Raw genomic sequence first — 23,677 nt, 5'->3', positions numbered from 1 at the left:
TAGAGCCTGTCCCTCAGCCACAACCCAGAGATCACAGCCTTCCATGGCAGGGCCATACCTGCCATGGTGGGAGAGGAGATGCTGGATGGTTGACCACCCAGACATGGAAAAATCTCATTCTACAGGAGACTGTCACCAAGCCTGTCCTTTTGGGGAAAGATCTGCATCTGTTGTAAGTCTCATGGCTCAATTGCCTTGACTTGGAAATCGGTTTATCTGCTGTTAACTATAACCTTGTGAGATAATAAAAGAATTCATTGGAAATCCCTGGAATAAGAACCACATGCCATGTACAATAGAAAGGATAAACTTGGAACAGCCTCTGACAAAGAACCTGAAGTACTAAGGACTGTGTGCTGACTTCCAGGGGATAGCCTTCCTCAGGTGGGGCTTAGGAAAAGCTCACCTGGGCTCTGGGATAGTCTTTCATCACCCATGGATCTGCAGAAACTGTGGGATTCTGTGCAGGCTGCTGGCTTCGATGAGCCTCCTTTCCCTCTTCTGCAAGTAGGGAGACATGGCAGAAGCCACCACACAGGGTTGCCATGAGGACCAAATGAAATTGCGATGGCAGACTGGAAAGGCAGGCTCAATGATGATCCTGTTTTTCTGGCTCCAGCCTTGCCTTAGGTCTCCCTGCTCGACCTCTACAAGGTGGAGATGCAGGAACTGAAGCCTTTGCATCTGTTTAACGTGCAGATTTTAGGGCACTGCACCTGTAAACCACAATTTTAAAAATTCAAAACTACTTATTTTCTCTGTTGCTGCTGACGGTCCAGGCAAATTTGGAGGTTGCTATTTAGCTCCAGCCCTGCAGATGCACCTGCTGCCCTCCCTGTTATAAATGGCCTTGGGCTCTCCGAGAGGCTATGATGAGGCTGACTTACAGTTCTTTCTGGCTTTGGGCTAAAGGAGTTCAGCTTTCTGATCTCGAGGCTTCCATGAGGAGTCTCCACTCCATCCCATTGCTTAAAGGCCTGGGTTATAGCCTTAACCTTGTGCAGTGTCCCTTTCTGCCACCCTGAGGCAGAAACTCTGGTTCAAAACTGCTGTCCATTTCTTACCTTTCTGGAGTTTGGCTGTTCAGCCATGGCATGCTGCCCTTTACACATTCATATATTTCATGCATATTCACTTATATGTAAGAACTGTTTATGGAATGGTCCCTGTGTTGTCGATAGACTAGACACATAGACAGACAGAGTTAATATTCTATTGTGCAAAGTAGAGGACAGACAGACAGAATGAAGTAACAAATGGATATTTTATATTATCATGAACTGGGTCTGGAAAGATGACTAAGTAGGTAAAGGCTCTTATCACACAACTTGAGGACCTGAGTTTGATCCTTGGGGCACAACACTGTGGACCTGAGTTTGATCCATGTGGAAGAACGAACTGACTCCCACAAGTTGTCCCCTGGCCTCCACACGTGGGCTATGGTGCGCACACACACAGTCAAGTAAGAAATGTAACAATTTTAAAAAAGAGATTACTTGAGAAATACATTATAGATTTGGGGAGTAAGAGTTCTCCTTGCTGTTTTAGCAGCTGTGGGTTAGGTGCCTGGTCCACTGTATTCGCTTCCCTGGGTGTTCAGTGAGGGGAGAGCTGAATGGTTGAATGTCTCTATCACTGGTGTTAGTGGACGACAAGGTCGCTGGGGATTCCTTTGAACAGTCGCAAGCTTGTGCAGACTCGAGCAGCCTCATTTGCTAATGATCATAATTAAGTTGAAATCTCTTATTTCAGCCAAGGGCTCTGGGGAGAAAGGCACGAAGCTTCAGGTTGATGAATTGGCTCCCCATGCTCTCCTCCCTGCTGGGCTTACACCTCGGCAAGATGTGTACCCACACCTGCCCGGGTGTGCACACACTCGGCACACTAATGAGAGCCGAGTGAGTAGTCATTCCTCGAAGGCTGTATTTAAAGCAGCCAGCGTCCTGGCTCTGGGAATCAGCCCAGGAGAGAGAAGGACCTGTCTCTCACAACCCCCTGGGGACAAGTAGACCCCTTGCTTCATCTTTTCTGCATTCTTTTATGTTCCTCTCTAGTGCCCCGGAGCTGGGCACCGGGTATGTGGAGCAGACTGAGACATGGTGAATCTAGACTTCAAGTGTCTCGTGCCTCAGAAGCAAGGGGAAGGAAAACTTTTGCCCAAATCACTGGAACACAGCAATTCCCAAAGCGCGTTTCCGGCAAAATGATCTGCCAGAAAAGGTTTCCGCGGTTGTCAAGTCTGTGTGGCAGGATTGAGGACTGCATGGTAGAGGCTCGCTGTGCAATGAGCAGAGCAGAGGCCCTGAAGAGCCCCCACTTGTCTTTCCCCGCTGCAGTTCCTGTAGTTGCTGGGGTTGCAGTTCCATCAGCAAAGCCAGAGTCGCTCATTCTCTGCCCCGCCCCACGGGTCCACAGGTGGAGTTAGAGCCTGGGCTGGGATGAGAAACCCCGAGGTTTCCCCAGCAGGACAGAAGAGAGGATGCGGCCATGTGCCGCATTGGTTGAGTGCCCATTTTCCAAGGTGCTTGGGACAGGCAGTGTGCCAGATTTCAGAGCTCTTCGTGATTTCGAAATCTGAACTGTAACAGAGCATCCCTGTGTGCGATATCTGGACGCCTTCAAACTCTGAGATTCTTGGAGCATCACAGAACAACTCGAAGAGTTTCACGTTTGTGGATGTTTGTTTCCTACTCCCAATATAAAGGACCGGAAGCGCCTGCCCCTTCCCGGGCAACACTGAGTTCCATTGGCCTCTCAGGCAAGACCCACCCACATGAGAAGGTGGGGCTTAGAGGGTGCAGGGCAGAGGGCAGGGAATGTTGTTTGGATCCTGGCTCCCGACAACAGCACTGACATTTGTAGCATCACACAGCCCCGCCTTTGAGAGCTTCTACCTGGGAGCAGTTTGCAGGAGAGCCCTGCCTGGGGATGGGGCTCCTCCCAGTCAGGAACCCTGTTGGAGGAGGGGAACGTGTTTGGATATCATCAAATAGTAAAAACAACATGTGTTTTTTGCTCCCCCAGGCCCATTTCTGTCACTCCAGCAGCATTGTCAGAAAAGAAGAAAATAAAACAGAGAGTGGAAGTTGATTCTATAATTAGTGTAGTTTCTTCACTGTTCATTCTTGATCTCCAGAGATCAATTAGCTTGCTTTTAAGCTAAAAGGCATCTGAATAAGTATTTAACCTGCATAGCAATTGATATTTAAAACAGACGAGGATAAGAGTAATAACACCTAATACTATTCTCTCCTCTGATCATCCCCACCCCACCTCTGCCCACTGCTGTTTCCTAGTGGCCACTGGGGCAGCGCTTTTTCCCAGGTGTTGGCCCCTCTCTCCAGCAGTTTGTAGTAGTGATATGTGCTACTTGGCTTATAGAACAACTCACGAAACCACCAGGGACCAGCAAGCAGGGCCTCTCTGCAGCCCCTTAGCCACATGTCAGTCAGTGGTCACTGGCAGCCTCTCCAAGCACAGGTGGGTTAGGGCATCTTATCTCAGTTCCCTCATCTCATAATGACCACTCAGTGCTGAGTAGGGGTGAGGGACTGCAGGGACCCAGATCCTCCTGGCTGGGTGACTTCATTGCTGATGGTCCTAAGGGTATTTGTATGTTGTCTGATTTGTCATGTAAATATCAAAGTCTGAATTGGAATTAGCTTCTTAAAGCAAACAGTGTGTGTGTGTGTGTGTGTGTGTGTGTGTGTGTGTGTGTGAGAGAGAGAGAGAGAGAGAGAGAGAGAGAGAGAGAGAGAGAGAGAGAGCATTTGCTTAGCAATGCGCCTTGACATCCTCTCTACTGTTATGTTAGACTCTGGGAAAGATGAAGAGGTACTTGAATGACAAAGCTGCAGTCCCCACCTTGCAGATGACAGGTGACCGCAGAGTAAATAGGGAGGGAGTGGAGTGGGACACAAACCCTGTCTCTACAGAGTGTCACCACGTGGGGAAGACACCCTCAGAGCTCAGGAAAGATGTCTTGGTTGGGAGGAACCCTAACTCTGACAAAGGTGAGGGTGTGAAATGTTGTCTGGGGATGGGAATGGCCCCAGGAAGCAGCCACCCTGAGATGTAGGGAGGCCAGAATAGGAAAGAAAGGAAACCAAGAGAGCTCTTAAACTGTGGGGCTGCACTAGGGACTCCTGATGGACACCATCTTGCTGAAACCTCTGAGCAACTGGGTGGCCTGTGCTCAGCATAGAGCTCCCTGGGGACTAGGAACTGTGTGTCTGTTCACATCTTCCTCTTCCTGGTTGAAGCTGCTGCTGGGCTGGTCACTGGCTGACACTTGTAGCCTGTCCCCTCACTGGACAATGCTGTGCTTCTTAGAGAATGCCAAGAGACAGCGAATGCTAAGGGCTGCAGGTTTGATGTCTGTAGATGGCCTCTGGGTGGGACAAAAGGAAGGCGATGGCTGCCATCTAGGCTCTGGAGTGAGGGGGGGTGAACTGGGAGGCTGAGGAAAGTCATGAGCAAAGGGCATTTGGGGGTAGTGATGAGTGTACTGTACTGAAGGCCTGGGGCTAGCGAGGGAGTTCAGGCCATTCATGAGGGGCTTAGCCTTTCAGCTCCTTGCAGGCTGACAGGAGGGTGGGCTGTGGGGCTGTTCTGCAGTCAGTAGAGGAGGCAGACGTCCTGCTTGTCTCCAAGAGGCCCATGCAGTAGTTCCAGATCTCTGTCCCTACTGCCTTCTGGCAAGGACATTCCACTGCTCCCCAGGCCCCTCCACAGCACCTGGCATAGCCCTCTCCCCAGCAGCCAGGCTCTGGCTCCTCCGCCTGATGACAGCCCATCCCTCATCAGGGTCTCTGGGCAGCTCAGGAGCCTGCAGCCATCCTCCTGACACGGTCGATGTCGCAGTATTTGACTTGCATGTCCCTGAGTTGTACAGACAAAGCTCCACATATCACCAGATCAATTAAAACAACTGCCACCAGGCCCCGGGACTCAATCAGGAGGCCCCCCTGGGACCTTAGGGGTGGGCACAGACCCTCCTTAGAAGTGAACTGCCGCTTTTCTGGATACCTGCATCTCAGGCAAAGGTCCTCAGCCTCCATATTGCCCCATAAGTGTAACCTCCCCTTACCGAGACCTGACCAAGCCAGTTTGCGGGTTTATGCTGCTAAAGCTTCAGGGTACCCCATATGGTAAGCACCACCAGAGCCCCCATTTCTGATAAAGCAGCAGAAGCACAAGGCCACAGAGAAAACTGATCAAGGTCATGTTGGTGGTGAAGTGGTTGCATCAATGCAAGATGACTTAACTGTGCAACGTCCTTGCTTAAGCTTCCATACGTCTGTTTCCCCTTCCCAGAGCCCACCTCAGCTCGCCACTGGCCAGTTCTAGAATAGCAACCCTTGTAGCACATCACCTTCATCCTTCCTCCTTCTCTCCCTTCTGGCCCTGCCCAAGCACAAGTCCTTCCCATCATGATAGACCAAGGCCAGTCTCCTGCACCTGGCTGTCATGCTCCTCCCCCATCTGGGCTTAGGACAGGTCACAGGTTGCCTACCCTATAATGTCCACAGTACTGTCTTCTGAGTTCCCTGCTGTTTCAAGTGATCTCATCACAGGTAGTTGGAATCCTTATAGTGCTTTTTTTTATTTTATTTTTTACAACCCACAGTTGCTTCCTGCCAGAGTTCTGAGCTCCAGTTTGAGCTTTTATGGCTCAAACTCAGCTGGTATCTGCATGATGCTCTCTTGATCATAGCTGTGATCAATAATAAGCTGTGTAATGGATGAGTATGCAAATGAATGAGTGAATGAATGAGTGAATGAATGAATGAAAAGAGAGACACATATTTCCATCCTTGGACCTCCCTGCTGGGTGCTATTCAGTCTTTCTAAACTACATACAGATGTCCCTTGACTTCCAACGGGGCCATGGCCTACTAAACTCATCATAAGTACAAGTTGAAAATGAGTGGCACACATGCAAGCCTCTTGCATTGAATTGAAGTGGAGCACACAGGACACTGGCATATCAGTCATTTCCCTCTTGCAGCTGACTGAGAATTGCTACTCATTGCTTCCAGCATCACAAGAATATGATGTCATGTACCGCTATGCCAGGGCAAGGTCAGAATTCCAAGACAGTGACTACTCAGTATGTCTTGCTTTCATACCATCGTAACTTGACAAACTATTCTAAGTCAGGATCATCTCTGTTGTGTCCAGCAGGGAAAGCTAGCCACCATATCCTACTACCTGATACCCATCCTCCCACAAAGACAAGGGCACAGAGAAAACCAAGGTGCAAGTTCAAAAGTACTCACCCCCTTACTCCCAATCCATATGCACATAAAGGGCTACCTGAGTGAGATCAGAGCCCGATTCTCCCAGGCCATGGTGGTGCAAGGCACTGCAGGAGCTCTGGCTGGAAGAAGGGTATCCAAGAGAGGGCCCAGAAAAGAGGAGTTAGCAAAAATCTCACTGATCAGCAGCATCTCAGTTAAGCTCTAGGATACCTGAGCAACTTCAGAAAGAGAACAAAGTGGACTGGATAGAAAGAGCAGAGCTGTCGCCTGAGGACAGGCCAATCCCAGGGTGGGTACTAGAAACATTAGCATCTCCCCTGGGCCCCACTCCCAGACAGCTCACTGCAAGATGTGCCTGCATCTCCCAGGCTTACTGTGTTCAGGGACCTGTTGGCTCAGCTGCTTCTTCAAGAACCAAATTAAAGAGAAACCTCAGCAAGGAGGCCAGCTTTTCATCCCACCTGCCTGGAGACTCTCTGGTGCCATCTTGATTACATGGCGTTGGAGATATGGGATTCTGGTCTTCCTCTTGGACCTGTAGTCTTGATGACAGTGTGCAAAGCCAACAGCAGTCTTCAATGGTATTTACAGTTATAGCCAACTTGACCATGCTATCATAACATCTTCCGGTGCAAGACAAGATTCTACCACATGGGTACATTCCTAGGAGTTTAAAAAGCAGTCTTGAAAATCTAGGAACTAGGCTGGGGAGAGAGCTAGTCAGTAAAATGCTTGCCATACAAACATGAGGAGCTGAATGTAATCCCCCAGAACCCATGTGAAAAAGCCAGGCCCTGGGGGCATGTACTTACAATCCCAGTGATGGGGAGACAGAGACCAACAGATCCCTGAACTGGCTGGCCAGCCAGGCCTACTTGGTGAACTCCAGGCCAGTGGGAGAACCTGTTTGAAAATAAGGTGAATGGTGTTCCTAAGAAAGACACCCAAGGTTGCCCCCGGGCCTCCATATGCACCCACATGCGTATGCACACATACCCACAAGCACGCACACACAAATCTAATCCATGATGTTTGTGAAAATACACTCTCACAGGAACAAGATGGAAAGCTTGTCCAGGGACTCAAAGTTCTGTCCATGGTCTCCCTGCTGCCCTGGGTCAGGTGTGAAAGGTTACCAGTGCTTCATTGCCATGCGGGGTGGAACCCCTGTAGCTGCAAAGCTCCTGGGAGGCTGTGACACCCTGCCTGCTCCCAGCCCAGGCACTAAAAAAGACACTTGAACGGCACCCTGCTGAGAAAGCACTGTCCACTGAAGAAGCCCTTGTGGTAGTTTCTGCTGATTTCTGAGGTGTCAATTCTCTGGCTATGGTTGCCTTCAAGCACCCAGCAGCATAAGCTCTGGCTTCAAAACACCCTGAAGATTTAACTCGTGACTCAAAAGCTGGCAGGAACCAGCCCTGCAATACCTCTGCCTTTGGTGGCAGAAGAGAACTTGCCATGGAGTCATACTCAGTATATACTTAGTGATCATGGATCTATCTTTCCTCTCATATGAAATGGGGCAACAGTAATTTCCATCTTTCAAAGCTGTAGAGGTTTTCAGGACCATGTGACAAAGGGGGGTTGGGACTAAGTGTCTGCTTGACCAGTCAGTTTCTGTCAGGTCCCTTGCTTATTTTACACACTAGGCTTTCAGGGAAGGAAGTGTTCCAGCTGTGCCCCAAGCCACCCGTGGTCACATCTTCTGGGACACCACACACACACACACACACACACACACACACACACACACACACCCTATCCCATTTTCTCGGCAGCCCTGGTGTCATTGCTCCATTTTATTAAAGCAGAAAGCAGTGGCAATTATTTTCATAATGAACTGGCTCTTCAAATTAATGCCAATTACACTATGCAATCATGATTAAGATTGTGCATTAATCAACGGTGCCAACCTACTTATTAGCCTCTTTAAATACTGCTCATGAGGAATGTATGGGAAGGGAGACGATGGAGATGAGCCAGGGGGATTGAGGAGCTGCCTCCAAGTGGGGCAGGAGAGCTCTCCAGAAGCCAAAGCCCAAAGGAGCTTGTGCTCCACAGGGCAGAGCTTGTGCTCCACAGGGGTGCCCCTTAGATCAGAACCTGGCCATGGGGCACCTGAGCTTTTGAAACAGAGAGTTGTGCAGAAAGTGGGAAGACCAAGGAGGGAGAGAGTACTGGGGGAGGGGCGACTTGACTGTTTATCAGTGGATAAGATTAGAACCCCTTTTCCTCTCCCAACTAAAGAGAAGTGCAGTTGGCACCTCCCCTCAAGGTATCACCGGTGTCATAGGTCAGATCCCATGGATGCAGGTCTGTGGTGTTTCTAGAGAAGAGAGTGAACAAGGTAGGTTAGAGGAAGAGGCAGGGCTGGGGGAATGAGGTAGACTCAGCTAAGGTCTGACGTCTTGTCAGATGCCAGACAACAGGTCAACTTCCAAGCAACTGGGCTTCCCTCTGAGTTCTGATGTTCCAAGAATTTCCCAGAATTCCCTTCTCAGACCTATTGAGTGAGTTCTCTAGAGGAAGGGTCAGTTTTCAAGTGAGGTCAGCCTGCATCCAGATCCTATTCTCTGGACCTTAGGGCCTGGAGACAGGCAAACTCTGGGGATCACCTTGCCCTTACATGTTCACTCACAGTGGCCTCAGGCCTTGCACTGTGTTCTGGTCTCTAGAATTCTCTACAGCAGTGGTTCTCAACCTTCTTAATGCTGCGACCCTTTAATACAGCTCCTCGTGGTGTGGTGACCTCCAACCATAAAATTACTTCATTGCTACTTCATAACTGTAATCTTTCTACTGTTACGAATCATAATGTAAATATCTGATATTCCACCACCGGTCTATAGCATCCACCCTCTGCTGATCACCTTTCTCCAGCTTCTGAAATGCTGGGTTTCTGTCTCCCTGACCCCATTCCTGATGCCCTGGTCCTTTTTCTATCTTGCGTATGTTGCCATTTTCTCCCAAAGAGAATGAGCTATGGCCAACATTTCTAATTTGGGGGCTCTGGAAGGGAAAATGGTAAAACACCAACTCCACCTTCTCAAAAACACCAGACCTCATGCAGCCCCAGGGGCTTCCCACTGGCCTCCCCTTCCTGTGCCCTGGCTGTAGGTCCATCCTTTCTCCCTGTAGGCCCATTTCAAGTCCCTTCTCTTCTCTTGGGCTGTTTCCATCCCTCTCATGCCTCACTGCCTTAAACTCAGTATACCCTCTGTTTCTTTGGGACAACAATATAATTGCCACCCTAGCTGATTTAACTACAGCCCCAGTACTGCTTTTCTTAAGGAAATAATCCTTCCAAGATGAAGGTTACCCTTCCTGAAAATCAGGGTATAGACCACAACCCAATTGAATCTGGTGTACTCTTCTTGTCAATAAAGTTTTATTGAAACATCCATTATTTATATGTTATCCGTGGGTGCCTTCATTGTTACAGGGGTAGAACTGAGTCACTGAAACAAAGATTATCTGGCTCAGAAGGGCAGAAATGTTGACTCTCTGGATATCTACAAGAAAAGGCTGTCAGCACCTGCCCTGGGATATGGAGGCTCAAATTAATTTCATTTTTCTAAACCACACTGTTTCCCCCTGTAATGACTGCCTTTTGAGACCTCAGCATGCCAACACACTCAGCTTTGCTGGTGCTGTTCTTCCTGAGAGCAGTCAACCCTTTGATGTTTGCCCCACTCTGCACATGGAAAAATAAGTCTTGGAAACATGGCGGAGCTTCCTCTGGTGGAGGTGGCTGGGTCTGAACCGAGCCATGCTGTCACTGAAGCCTGATGGGGAATCTTTCTGCTGTTGTTAGAATGGAGCCACACACTTTGCTGGCACCTGTTAGTCACAGTCAATCAGCCTGCTGGACTGAGCACTGTTGGAAAACCATGCTGATGAGGGTCCAGTGGCAGGTTGGCACAGGGCAGTGGGTGTTTCATAGAACTGAGTGATGCATGGGGGTTTGGGGGACGCTTCTTTAGATATGAAGCAACCAGACTCTAGGAGCTCTTGATTTTATTTATTTATTTATTTATTTATTTATTTATTTATTATTCTTGATCTTTTTACTTTGCTTCAAAATTTTTATTTGGTTCTCTTTCCATTTCTGCTCCTGGTTGGCCAACACCAACCCTTCCCTTTGATCCCTTTCCCAATAAACTCCACCTGGATTTTGTAGAGTTTTGTGGTTCGTGTTTCATTGCCCAGAGCTGCATCAAACAACATTAGGGATCCCATCTCTGCTTCCCAAGTGCCGGGATTAGAATTGGCCACCACACCTGCCCAACTTTTACATAGGTTTTGGGGACCCCAAGGATAGAGGCAAGCACTTTATCCAATGAACCATCTCCGGGAGCCCTCCTCCTCTGTTTTGTTTTAATTTATCAGCATGATGACATTGGTCAGAATATACAGTAATTAACTGTGTCTTTCTCTAGCTTCTGTGGACTCTGTTATTACCCTTCCAATGTCTGGGACTGGATTTCTGTCTAGTTATTTCCTTTGAGACAGAGACCCTATGACCCAGAATAGTCTCCTAGGATCCTTTGACTCCCACTTCGAACACACACACACACACACACACACACACACACACACACACACACACACACACACACACACTCCCCCTTGGTTTTTAGACAGGTTTCTCTGTGTATCTCTTGACTGTCCTGTCAACTTGTTCTGTAGACCAGGCTGGCCTCAAATTCAGAGATCTGTCTGCCTCTGCCTCCCAAGTGCTGGGATTAAAGGCTTGTGCCACCACCCAGCTTGATCTCTGATTTTGGTTGGTTGTTTGGTTGGTTGTTTGGTTGTTTCTGAGACAGGGCTTCTCTGTGTAACAGCTCTGGCTGTCCTGGAACTTGATTTGTAGATCAGACTGGCCTCAATTTACAGAGATCCTTCTGCCTCTGCTTCCTGAGTGCTGGGATTAAAGCCATCCACTATCAACAGACCAGCTTGCTGCTGTTGGTTTAATCAAGTATTTCTGGGCCTCCACAGTGGTCCAGACCCAATCTTTCCCCAGGCTTGGGCTCTTGAGGGTGGTAATCTCAACACATAGAAGGACGAGGCAAAAGGATTACAAATTCCAGGCTAAACCGGCCATTGGTGGCACACAACTTTAATCCCAGCTCTTGCAAGGCAGAGGCAGATAAATCTCTGAGTTCAAGGCCAACCTGGTCTACAGATAGTTCAGAACAACCAGGGCTACACAGAGAAACCCTGTTTTTAAAAGAAAGAAAGAGGGGCTGGAGAGATGGCTCAGAGGTTAAGAGCACTGGCTGCTCTTCCAGAGGTCCTGAGTTCAATTCCCAGCAACCACATGGTGGCTCACAACCATCCATTATGAGATCTGGTGCCCTCTTCTGGTGTGCAGATATACATGGAAGCAGAATGTTATATATATAAGAAATAAATATTTAAAAATAAATAAATAAAAGTAAAGGAAGGAAGAAAGAAGGAAAAGAAGGAAGAAAAAGAAAGAAAGAAAGAAAGAAAGAAAGAAAGAAAAAAAGAGAAAAGAAAAGAAGAAAACAAGTTCCAGGCTAACTTTGACTAAGTAGTAAGATCTTGTCACAATCTGATCCATTCCCCAGAGTAGTCTTATATATCTTGAATTAATATGTACTGAAACACTATCTAACAATAGAAGTTAATTTAAAATGGATAAATGAGCCAGGTGGTGGTGGTGCATGCCTTTAATTCCAGCACTTGGGAGGCTGAGGCAGGTGGATCTCTTGAGTAGAAGACCAGTCCAGTCCATGAGTACCAGGACAGCCAGGGCTACACAGAGAAACCCTGGTGTGTGCAGAGGTTAGAAGAGGACTTCCAGTGTTCTACCGTCAGTCTCTGCCTCATTCCCTCGATACAGGGTCTCTTACAGAGCCTGGAGCAAGCTCCAGCCATCTCTGCAGCCTCCAACACCCACAGCACTGGGGCTGAAGACACAACTACTCCTAGCTTCTTATGTAGATGCAAGGACTCAAATTCCAGCCCTCATGCTTACACAGCAAGTGCTCTTACACACACACACACACACACACACACACACACACACACACACTTTTAAACTTTTTTTATTTTCAATCAGCAGTACATATTTGCCATAAATAGTTTGGAAAACACAAGAAAATATGAACATCAAAATAATCCATTAACCCCTTCTACCTAGACTTAGTCTATATCAACATTTAGATACAAATCCTTCCAGATTTTTTGTAGCTATAAATAATATTTTAAAACCCACTTTTCATTTGATATATAAGGATCATATGATATTATTTGCAGTTTTTTAGTTTTGAGGGAAGAAGATGGCTGCTTTCTATGCTATTAAATATTCTTTAAGAGCATTTTAAAACTTCCTTTCCTCAACATGGAAGGCTTGCCAAACAGCAGCAGAAGCCCACACTCCATTACATTTTACTTTCTGGAAAGTACCACTGTGAACATTTTGGTATGTGTCCTTCCGGTGTGTCCTTTTTGATTTTAATTGGAATCGCATTAAATTTATAAATTAATTTGAGGAGAGCTGACATCTTTACAATATTGAGCCAACCCTTCTGGGAGTAAGTTATGTCTCCCCATTTATTCAAGTCTTCTTTTATGTCCCCCAGTAAAGTTTTGTACTTGGCTTGATGGAGGAATTGCACGTTTATTGTAAAGCGTTTTATTATTATTATTATTATTTTGCTGTGGCTTTTGTGAGTAGGGTCTCTTTTATTCCTTTCAATTCCTTGCCATTTATGGCCAGTACATAGGAAGGCTATATGTTTTGGGTTATTTGTGTGCTGGCTCTGAAGTGAGCTTCAAGTTTAGGTGGCGACTCAATGAGTCTTTTGCATCTTCTTCATACCATAACCATAGCAAAATGAGTTCTGCTGTGGAGACCGTGTCACCATTCTCGAGAGACTGACCAACTGTGTTTGCATGCACCCCTCATGTGGCCTGCCTCTCTGGACCCACAGCCTCGCCCATCCTCTGCACACCCCTTCTCTTTATCTCCTCCTATATTTTAAAGCAAAGTCACTGTATTTCATCAATCTTTGTCCTCCTTGTTATGCTCAGGACCTGCTCTACTGTGTAGCTGGGTTTTACTATACTGAGTGATCTCTTGCTTTGGGACATTGAGGAGATTCTATTTTTTAATATCAAAGATCTCCTTACACAATGTGTTTAGACATGGTTGTTGTTGTTAATTTTGGTTTTTTGAGACAGGGTTTCTCTGTAGCTTTGGATCCTGTCCTGGAACTTGCTTTGTAGACCAGGCTGACTTCAAACTTACAGAGATCTTCCTGTGTCTGCCTACCCAGTGCTGCTGCGATTGAAGGCCTTTGCCACCAACACCCGGCCTGTTCTTCTCTTCTCTTCTTTTCCTTTCCCTTGGTCTATAAATCCACATTTCTTTTTTCTTACTCCCTCCCTCCCTCCCTCCCTCCCTCTCTCTCTTTCTTTCTTTCTTTCTTTTCCCCCTCACCCCAGAGAGGAAGCTAAACCCTGTATGGTGTTTTTCTTTTCATGTAAGAATGTGCTGTCTCAATCAGGAGAGCCTCCTCACAATTCTTCACAGGAAAATTGGTTTTAAGTTCTGGCCCTTTAGCGGCCAGGAAACATGGAGAACAAAAGGACCTTGAAAAGTATGTCACATGCTAGCTTCCATCTTGGTGAGGTCACTAGCCAACACACACACACACATGCTCAGAGACACATGAATAAAATTTGAAATTAAATTTAATGCACAATAAAGTAACAGAAAAAGAAATTAAAAGCAGGCAGAGAAAAACCTTCCGGAGTCACAGAAATAAAGCATGTTTAGACATGGAATTACCGTGTCGTCTGGTGTTTTGTTCGCTTGTTTTACATTAAGCACATAAACACGGTGGTGTGCTGATTCTTCTCATTAGCAATGGTGCAGATGCTCAGTGTAGAACCTTCTAGAGGGACAGGAGAACACGGAGAAAGAAACGAGTCACCCAGAGATGACCACTCAGAGACAACGGCGCTTTACCACCTGACACAATATTCTCATCTTGTTTTTGCTTGTGTAAGGTTTATGCATGCCCACATAGGATCACAGGCGTGCATACTTAGGTGTTATAGCTGGCCTAAGGTCCCTTGGGAAGAGGTGGATTTGCTTTTTAAACTTTTTAACATATTCACTATTTCCCCTGATTTCTTTCTCTCTTTCATTATTTTTACTTATTTTAACCTGTTTGTGTTGGTGTGTGTGTGTGTGTGTGTGTGTGTGTGTCCGTGTGAGTGTGCATGTGTGTGCGCATGCGTGTGTGTGCACGCGCATGTGTGTGTGTGCACGCGCATGTGTGCACATGTTTGTGTGTATGTGGAGGTCAGAGGACAAACTCTGGTGTCATTCCTTGGGGACTATCCACCTCTTTTAGACAAGGTTTCTCACAGGCCTGGAACTCACCTAGTAGGATGGGCTGGCTGGCCTTGGGGCCCCATGGACCCTCCTATCTCAGCTTCTCCAAGACTGGGATTATAAACACACACCATCACACCTTTAGTTTTGAAATGTAATTTTTTTGTTTGTTACACAGTGTCCAGGGATTGAACACAGTGTCATGATTGCAAGGCAAGCATTTTATAGGCTGGACTATCCCTCCACACCTCATTTCTCTTTTTGATAGACTTAATTTGAAGGAAGCCGTTTTAGGCTCACAGTGGAAAGGAGCAGAGGGCACGGAGGTTTCCCACAACACACCCTGCCCTTACACATGTTCACAACCTCCATCACTGTCATTGGCAGGCGCTAGAGTGAGTAGCGCATTCCTTATGTGTGCTGAACTTGCACTGATGCACTGTCTCCCAGTGTGTGACTAGGGTGAGGTTCACTCTCAGTATTGAATATCCTATGGTTTTGACAAATCCATAGTGACTCGAGTCCACCATTGAGTATCATGTGCAGTGATCTCACTGCCCTAAAATACCTCTGTGCTTCCTCCTATGCAGCTCTCTTGTTCCTAGTGACCATTATCATGTTACTGTCTCCATACTGTCCCTTTCCAGAATACTGCTGCAATGTCCAGTTTGTGACTTTTTGGGGGGCTGACTTCTGTCTCTGAATAAGATGTACCTAAGTTTCCTCTGTATCTTTTCAGTCTTTCTGTAGTTTGACGTCTCATTTATGTAAGTGTAAGCAGGTTTCTCACTGTGTGGATGAACTGGTTTGTTTGTCCACTCATCTAGTAAAGAGCATCATGGTTCCCTCCCAGATCGAGCAATGTCAAATAACCCTGCAGTAAACACCTTTGCATGGGCTTCTAAGGTACAGGACTTAAGCCTGCAGCACCTTTAGGTAAATTCCAAAGAGCACTGCTGCTGGATTGAATGACAAGTACATTGTTGGTTTTCTTGGGGGGGCAGGAAGGTTGAGTTCTTAGGAGTTTGAGGCGAGCCTGGGCTACATAGTGTGTTCCAGGCCAGTCTGGGCCTTGGAGTGAGACCTTGACTTAAAAAAAAAAAAAAAAGAGTATGATGAGTTTTATAAGAAACTGAAATAGTACTGGAGTCACAGTTCTGCATTGCCGTTGCCACCAGCAGTGACTGGCGCACCTCATCTTCACCGGCCTTTGCTATTGTCAGTGTGTTAGTTCCCGTTTTCATTGCTGCGGCCAAACACCCGATAGGAAGCAGCTTAAGGGAGGGAGGGCTTATCCTGGCTTGTGATTGGAGGAGATATAGTCCATGATGGCAGGGAAGGCTTGGCAGTGGCGTGGAATGGGTGGTTGCCTCATGCCCACAGCCAGGAAGCAGAGAGATGAATGTTAGGGCTCAGTTGGCTTCTTCTCTCTTTATTCTGCCCGGAACTCCAGCCTAAAGATGGTGTCACCCATATTCAGGGCAGGTCTTTCTCTTTGATGCGCTCTGGAAACACCGTCAAAGGCACACCCAGAGGTGTGTCTCCCAGGTGATTCTAGATTCAGCCAGCCTGACAGTGCAGAGGAGCCATCCCAGTCAGTGCGGTAGATTTGGGCTATTCTAACAGACATGTCATTGTTTTGGTTTACAAGGACGCTGTAAGACGTGGATGTCTTTTTGTTTGCTTGCTTATCTTCTGTGTATCTTCTCTGATGAGCTACTTGTTAATATCTTTGCCCCACTCTCGTGTTTCTTCTTTTCTTTTCTTTTTTTTCCGAGACAGGGTTTCTCTGTGTAGCTTTGGAGCCTATCCTGGCACTCTCTCTGGAGACCAGGCTGGCCTCGAACTCATAGAGACCCGCCTGCCTCTGCCTCCCGAGTGCTGGGATTAAAGGCGTGCACCACCAACGCCCGGCCTTCTTTTCTTACTCTAAGTGTGTCCTTCTCCAACAGCACCCCAGCCCACAGCTTGTCTTCTCATTCTTCTAGGCATCTTTTGCACCACAGACATTTTAGTTTTGATCAAGTCCAGCTTGTCAAGTCTTTGTTTTCTGGAGCATGCCTTTTCTGTTATACTAAAAAGTCATTGCCAAAGCCCAAGTCTAAACTTTGTTCTTGTGACCTTCTAGGGCGTCATAGTCTACACGATTCATTATATTTTGTGAAGGATGTAGGATCCATGTCCAACTCTTTTTCTTTTGCATGTTGATATCCAGTTATCCTGTCCTCATCTATTAGAAAAGTCCGTGTCTTCTCCATTGCCTTTGCTCCTGCGGCAAAGAGCAGCTGGCCATACTTGCTGTTCATCTACTTTGAGCTCCCCTGTGTTTTCTGAATTGTTTATCCTCATGCCAAATACAGAGCTGTCTTGACTGTTGTAGCTTTATAGTGATCTCTGTGGTGGGGTGGGGGTGGTGACTGCAAGTGTGCACATGCCACAGTGCACATTAGAGGTCAGAGAACAACTGTGGGTGTCTGCCCTCACCATCCAGCTTGTTTGAAACAGGGTATCTTTCTTGTTTCCCCACTGTTTATGTCAGATTGGCTGACCCAGAAGCTTTGGTGGGTTCTCAGTCTCAGCCTCCCATGGCCCTACAGGGTTTCCTGAGATACAGATGCTCATACTATGCCTCCAGGGTTCTAGAGATTCAAACTCGGGTCCTCATGCTTGCCCAGCAAGCACCTTTACCCACTGAGCCATCTCCTCAGCCCCCCATTGTCAGTCTTGAAGTGGAGTGGTATCAGTCCTACAGCTCTGCCCTCTTTCAATTTGGGCTAGCCCCATGACACCTGCTACACAGGGTTGTAGACCACAGCTGTACTGTTAAAAAGAATACCTCTTGTCTCTCGGTGCACAGTGTGAAATCATTCGGCTAATAGCCACAAAATAACTTGCTGTGAGATTTTGATTGAGACTGCATTGAACCTATAGATTAAGTTAGAAGCACTGTAACAATATTGACTCTTTCTAACCAGGATCAAGGGATAGTTCTCCATTTTTAATTGCTCCTTTGATTTCTTTATCAGAATCTTGTCACCTTCTTCAAATAGATTCTATACAACTATTTCTAGATTTATGAACTATTCTTTTTCTCTGATTGCTAATGTGGGTAGTATTGTGGTTTTTTTAAATTTTTCAAATCACACTTGTTCTTTGCTAGTGTATTATTGGGAAGCAATAGATAGTGCTTGACTTCTTGGGCTAATACCCCTTAGCATGATGCTCTCATTGTCCATACATGACATAGCATGTGTCAGAATTTATTCCCTTAGTGTAACTGAATGACGTTCGCTTGCATGTATGTGCCACATTTTGCTTACTGTCTCATCTTCTGATGTCACTTTGTCTTGTCCCTGTATCTTTGCCATTGTGAGTAAAATAGCTATTCACATCCCTGCTTTCTGTTCTTTGGATGTATTGCCATATATTTATATAATATTATGTATTGTATATACCATATCAACATATATTAAATATAATAATTCTATTTCCGCTATACTGTTTTATAGAGTAATAGGATCATTTTGTATCTCTACCAACAGGGTACATGAGTCCCAATTTTTCCAAACACTCATCTTCATTTTTGTATTTGTTTTATTTTATTATTATTTTTCAAATTGTGTTTATATTATGATTTGTCTATGTGTGGGAGGGGTGTGTGTGTGTGTGTGTGTGCCACAGTGAACATGCATAGACACCAGAGGACTGCCCGTGGGAGTCAATTCTTCATTCCACAATGTGGATCCTGAGGACTGAACTCAAGTCATCAGGCTTGGTGGGAGGGTGTTTGCCAGCTGAGCCATCTCACCAGGCCACCTAGCAACCTCTTTAGTAGCATCCATCTTAAGGAGTGTGAGGCAGTTATGTTACCGTGGTTTTCATTTGTATTTCCCTAATGATTAGTGATGTTGAATGTCTTTCAGGTACTTGTTGGCCATTTCGATATCTTTGAAAAGCAAAGTGCCTACTCAAGCCTTTTATCTACTGTTTTGGTCGGACTTTTTGTTCTTATTTATTTATAGTTTTTTTTTATTATTTTTTGAACCTTATGTGTGTCTTAATTGGAGTTTCTATTGCTGTGATAAAACACCATGACCCAAAGCAGCTTGAGGAGGAAAGGGTTTATTTATAAGTCACAGCCTACAGAGAGAAGCCAAGGCAGAAACTCAAGCAAGGCAGGAATGTGGATACAGAGGCCATGGAGGAGTGCTGCTTACTGGCTTGCTCCTCACGGCTTGTTTAACCCATTCTCCCTTAGAACCCAGAACCATCAGCCTATGGTAGCTTTACTTACAATGGGCTGGGCCATCCCCCATCAATCATTAAGAAAATGCCCTCCAGGTCTGCCTACAGCCTGATCTAAGGGAGGCATTTTCTCAATTGAGGCTCCCTCCTCTCAGATGACTATAACTTGTGTCAACCTGATATAAAACTAGCCTCGACAATACATATGGGTGTTCTGCCTTCATGTCCACACGCTATGTGCATGCAGTGCCTGTGGAGGCCAGAAGGCATTGGCTACCCCTGGGACTGGAGTTAGAGATGGTTGTGAGCTGCCATGTGGGTGTTGAGAACCCAACCTGGATCCTCCGGAAGAGCACCAGTGGCCTCAACCATTGAGCCATCTCTCCAGCCCCCTCCTGTCTTTCTTAAATGCCTAAAGAAAACATCTTTTAAAAAGTAAAGAACTGTTTTGTTTTATTTTGTTCTTTTGGTTTGGGGGGCATTGTTTATTTATTTGTTCAAGACAGGGTTTCTTTGTGTAGTCTTGGCTGTCCCAAACTAGCTCTGTAGACCAGGCTGGCCACGAACTCACAGACATCCGCCTGCCTCTGCCTCCTGAGTGCTGGGATTAAAGGCGTGCGCCACCACCGCCAATTGAACATCCAGGTTTTAAAAATGATTTATTTATTTTGCATATGAGTGTTTTGCCTGCAAGTGTGTATACACACCATTTGTGTGTCTGGTGCCCCTGGAGGCTGGCAGAGAGCATCTGATACCCTGGAAAAAGAGTTACAGATGGCTGTGAGCAGCCTTGTGGGTACTGGGAATTGAACCCAGGTCCTTTGGAAGAGGAGCCAGTGCTCTTAACCACTGAGCCATCCCCCAACACCAGAACATCCACTTTTATATTTTTGGTTGTGAGCCTATTCTTTAATGACTGAGCCATCTCTCTAGCTCCAGAACACCCACTTTTAAATTAGGTTTTGTTACTGAGTTTTAGAAGTTCTCTGTCTATCCTGCATATTAATCTTTTGTCAGATATGGCTGGTAAACACTCCCCATAGTCCAGGTTGCCTTTTTTCACTCTTTTAATTGTGTCCTTGGATGCACACTTAATTATTTTTCATGAAGTCCAAGTTGTCTAGTTTTTCTTCTCTTGCCAGTGCTTTTGATGTTTGCATCCAAGAAAGCCATTGCCAAATCCCATGTCGTAGCAATCTTGCTTTTGCCCTGTTTCCTTCTATGAGTCTGTGGTTTTAGACATTATATTTGGTAAGTAGAAAGTTTGGAATTAAGAACTGAAAGTTTTCTAAATTTGTTCCTTTTCAAGATTGTTTTGGTTATTCAAAGTTCAGTCAGCGTCTGTGTTGATTTTAGGATGGAGTTTTCTGTTTAAAACAAGCATCAGGATTTTTACTAGATTGCATCAACTCTGTAGATTACTAGGAGCAATATTGATACCTTGACATCATGCTGTCCTACCCATACCCATGGGATGTGTTTCTATGTATTTGTATTTTCTTTTTCTTTTTTTAAAAAATGTTTATTTATTTAAACTGTTATTTATTTATCAGTGCTCCATCTCCATGTATGACTTTATTCGAGAAGAGGGCATCAGACCCCAGTATCGATGGTTGTGAGCCACCAAGTGGTTGCTGGGAATTGAACTCAGGACCTCTGGGAGAGCAGTAGTCAGTGCTCTTAACTGCTGAGCCATCTCTCCAGTCCTTATTTACATTTTCTTTAACTTTATTCAGCAATATTTTGTAGCTTTTTTTCATGCAAGTCTTTTATTTCCTTGTTTAAGTTAACTATTAAGTGTTACACTGTTTAAACATTATTACTATGGGGATTGGAGAGATGGCTTCATGTTTCAGAGCACATGCAGCTCTTGCAGGGGGCTGGAGTTGGTTCCTACATCCATACAGGGTGTCTCACAACCTCCTGTAACTCCAGCTCCAGGGGATCTGATGACCTCTTCTGGATTCTCCAGCCAGCAGTGCACACACGCGCGCACGCGCGCACACACACACACACACACACACACACACACACACACACACACACGCATGCCCCCCACACACAAACACCATGCATATACACATAACTTTTTTAATTTAAATCTGGTACATTTGCATTCTTTTTATGTTGTTATAAGTGGAGTTGTTTTATAATTTTCTTTTAGATCATTCATTATTACTGTATTGAAATACAACTGTATCATTTTGACATCTTATTCTACTTTACAAAACCTACTGGTTCTAAGGGTTTTTATGAACTATTCAAAATTTCCTACATACACATACAAAATCATATCTGCAAATGGAAATAACCTTATTTTTTCTTTTCTAGTTCAGCTATTTCTTTTTCTTGCACAATTGCTTTAGACAGAGTGTATTAATGTGTTCAATACTAGAGGCAAAAGTAGACATCTGTATTAGATTATTTTATAACTGACAAAATACTTGTTAGAAGCAAGTTAAAGGTGGGTAGATTAATTTGGTTTGTGGTTGTAAGGAAATTTCAAGTCCACCATGGCAAAGATGGTCCTGTGGCTGCAGTGAGAGGAGCTTGCTGAGGTGCCTTCTTACATCATCCTGACTAGGAAGAAGATGCAGGGCCAAAGCAGGATATGACCCTCAGATGCCCACACTCATTGACCCACCTCCGCTAGCCAGGTGTCCCAACCCTAAAGGTCACACAGCCTCCCAAACAGCAGATGTTCAAACACACGAGCCATTTTCCGTCCACAACAGCATCCTTGTCTTATTCCAGGTCCTTGAGAGAAGCTTCCGTTCTTTTACCACTGACTATGTTTGCTGTGGCTTTTTCAGATCTGGCTTTTACTCAATTCATAGTTTCTTTCATGTATTTAATCAAAAAAACTTAGCTGATATTTCAAGAGCTTTCTCTTTGGGCCTTGAGACAGTTGTGTAAGATTCCCTGCTTCATTTACTTAATGCAGTGTATCACCTTGATCTAGTTTTGTGTTTTGAACTATCCTTGTGTTCCAGCAATAAATTCCACTGACCGTCAGTCCATTCATTCCCTCTTATTCCTCATGTCTTTACTCAAAGTACTTTCTTGCAGACAGTAAGCAGTTGGATCTTATTTTCTTGTATTCACTGTGTCAATGCCTTTTGTAGATGCATTTGAGCCATTGATATTTGAATCCAAATTTCGTGTAGTTAGGTTAGCACACTCCAAGTTTCTAACTGCTTTCTGCCCTTGTCATATTTTAGCTTTCTACTCTTTCTCTACCTTTTGCTTTAGTCAAACAGATTTTATGATTCCAGTACCTTCCATCTTTCGAGTGTCATGTCAGGTGTCTTTCTCTCTCTCTTGTGGTTGCCCCAAATTTTGTAATGTACTTTTACAACTAGCCCAAGCCCACTCCCAAGTAGCATTAAAACTCTCACAAAGCAAGCACCTTCTGGCGACAATTCTCCCTTCCATCGTTGCACCTGTGATGTCATTGATTTGGCTTATAAATAAGTGTGTGATTTTAACTATTATTTCAAACAAGTAGTTATTTGTTAAATCAATTCAGAATAAGAAAAAAACATAATTTTGCCTTCATTTAATTTCTCTCTAGCATTTTTCATTTTCTGTTTTGGTCCCCTTTTCTGACCTACATGGTTTTCCTTCTCTCTAAATGTCTTTTTACATTTCCTGAGGCGCAGGTCCACTGCATATAAATTCCTTCCATTTTTGTTGTTATTTCTCTTCACATTTGAAGGATAATTTCTCCAGGTAAAGAATTCAGGGCTGGTGTTTATTTCCCACTGCACCTTAAATATTTCTTCACTCCACTCTTTCCCTAGCAAGGCTGTCTCCCAGAGAAGCCAGATATAATTCCTGTCTTTGCTCATCTGTAGGGAAAGTGTGTTTTTCCTGTCTTCCAACAAGATTCTTCTTAATCTTTCCCTTTCTACTATTTGAAAAATGGTATTCTTGGATGCGACTGGGGTGGTTACCCCGTGTGGTGTTTTCGGTTACCCAAACATCCTAAACCTGCAGTTTAGTGTTTGACACTGATTTGGGAAACACTTTTACCAATGATTGTTTGCATTGTTTCTTCTTTTCACAACTCTCTTCTGTTATTTCCATTTGTTTTTAATTTGAAACAGCCTGCAGTTCTCAGATATTGATACTGTGTCCTGTTGCTTTCTCCTCCCCGTGCTCACCCACCCCCCACCCCTCTTCAGTTTTTGGTTTTGGAGATTTCTATAGGGATTTCCTCAAGCTCATGGTCCACCTGCTAGGAGCCTGCCACTGGCACTGGCATGCTTCATTTTCATTACAGTGCTTTGCTCTCTCGCTTTTTTTTTTTTTTTTTTTTTTTTTGTCTCAGAAGTTCATGGTCTTCTATTTTGCCCACTTCACCACGAGACCCCTTAGCATACTAACACAGTTTTGAATTCCTAGTGGGACAGTTCCAACATCCTTACGATCTCTGTGCTTTAGTCTGATGGATGTCTGTTTTGTTTTGTTTTTTGCTAATGTGTATGAGAGAGAGAGAGAGAGAGAGAGAGAGAGAGAGAGAGAGAGAGAGAGAGAGAACTTGATAAAGGAACTGATGTATATTATGTCTGTGTGTGGTGTGTGTGTGTGTGTGTGTGTGTGTGTGTGTGTGTGTGTGTGTGTGTGTGTGTGTGGTGTGTGTGTGTGTGTGTGTGTGTGTGTGTGTGTGTGTGTGTGTGTGTGTGTGTGTGTGTGTGTGTGTGTGTGTGTGTGTGTGTGTGTGTGTGTGTGTGTGTGTGTGTGTGTGTGTGTGTGTGTGTGTGTGTGTGTGTGTGTGTGTGTGTGTGTG

General features: G+C 45.3%; 1 protein-coding gene across 2 annotated transcripts in view; it reads left to right on the top strand.

The window, feature by feature from the left end:
• The window catches only part of Grik3 (glutamate ionotropic receptor kainate type subunit 3), a 214,035-nt gene that overhangs the window by 102,549 nt on the left and 87,809 nt on the right, over positions 1-23,677 (top strand). The window lies entirely within an intron of this gene.

Source organism: Cricetulus griseus, chromosome 2, assembly GCF_003668045.3.
Source record: "Cricetulus griseus strain 17A/GY chromosome 2, alternate assembly CriGri-PICRH-1.0, whole genome shotgun sequence".
NCBI lineage: Eukaryota > Metazoa > Chordata > Mammalia > Rodentia > Cricetidae > Cricetulus > Cricetulus griseus.
This window is presented reverse-complemented; position numbering and strand designations above follow the sequence as displayed.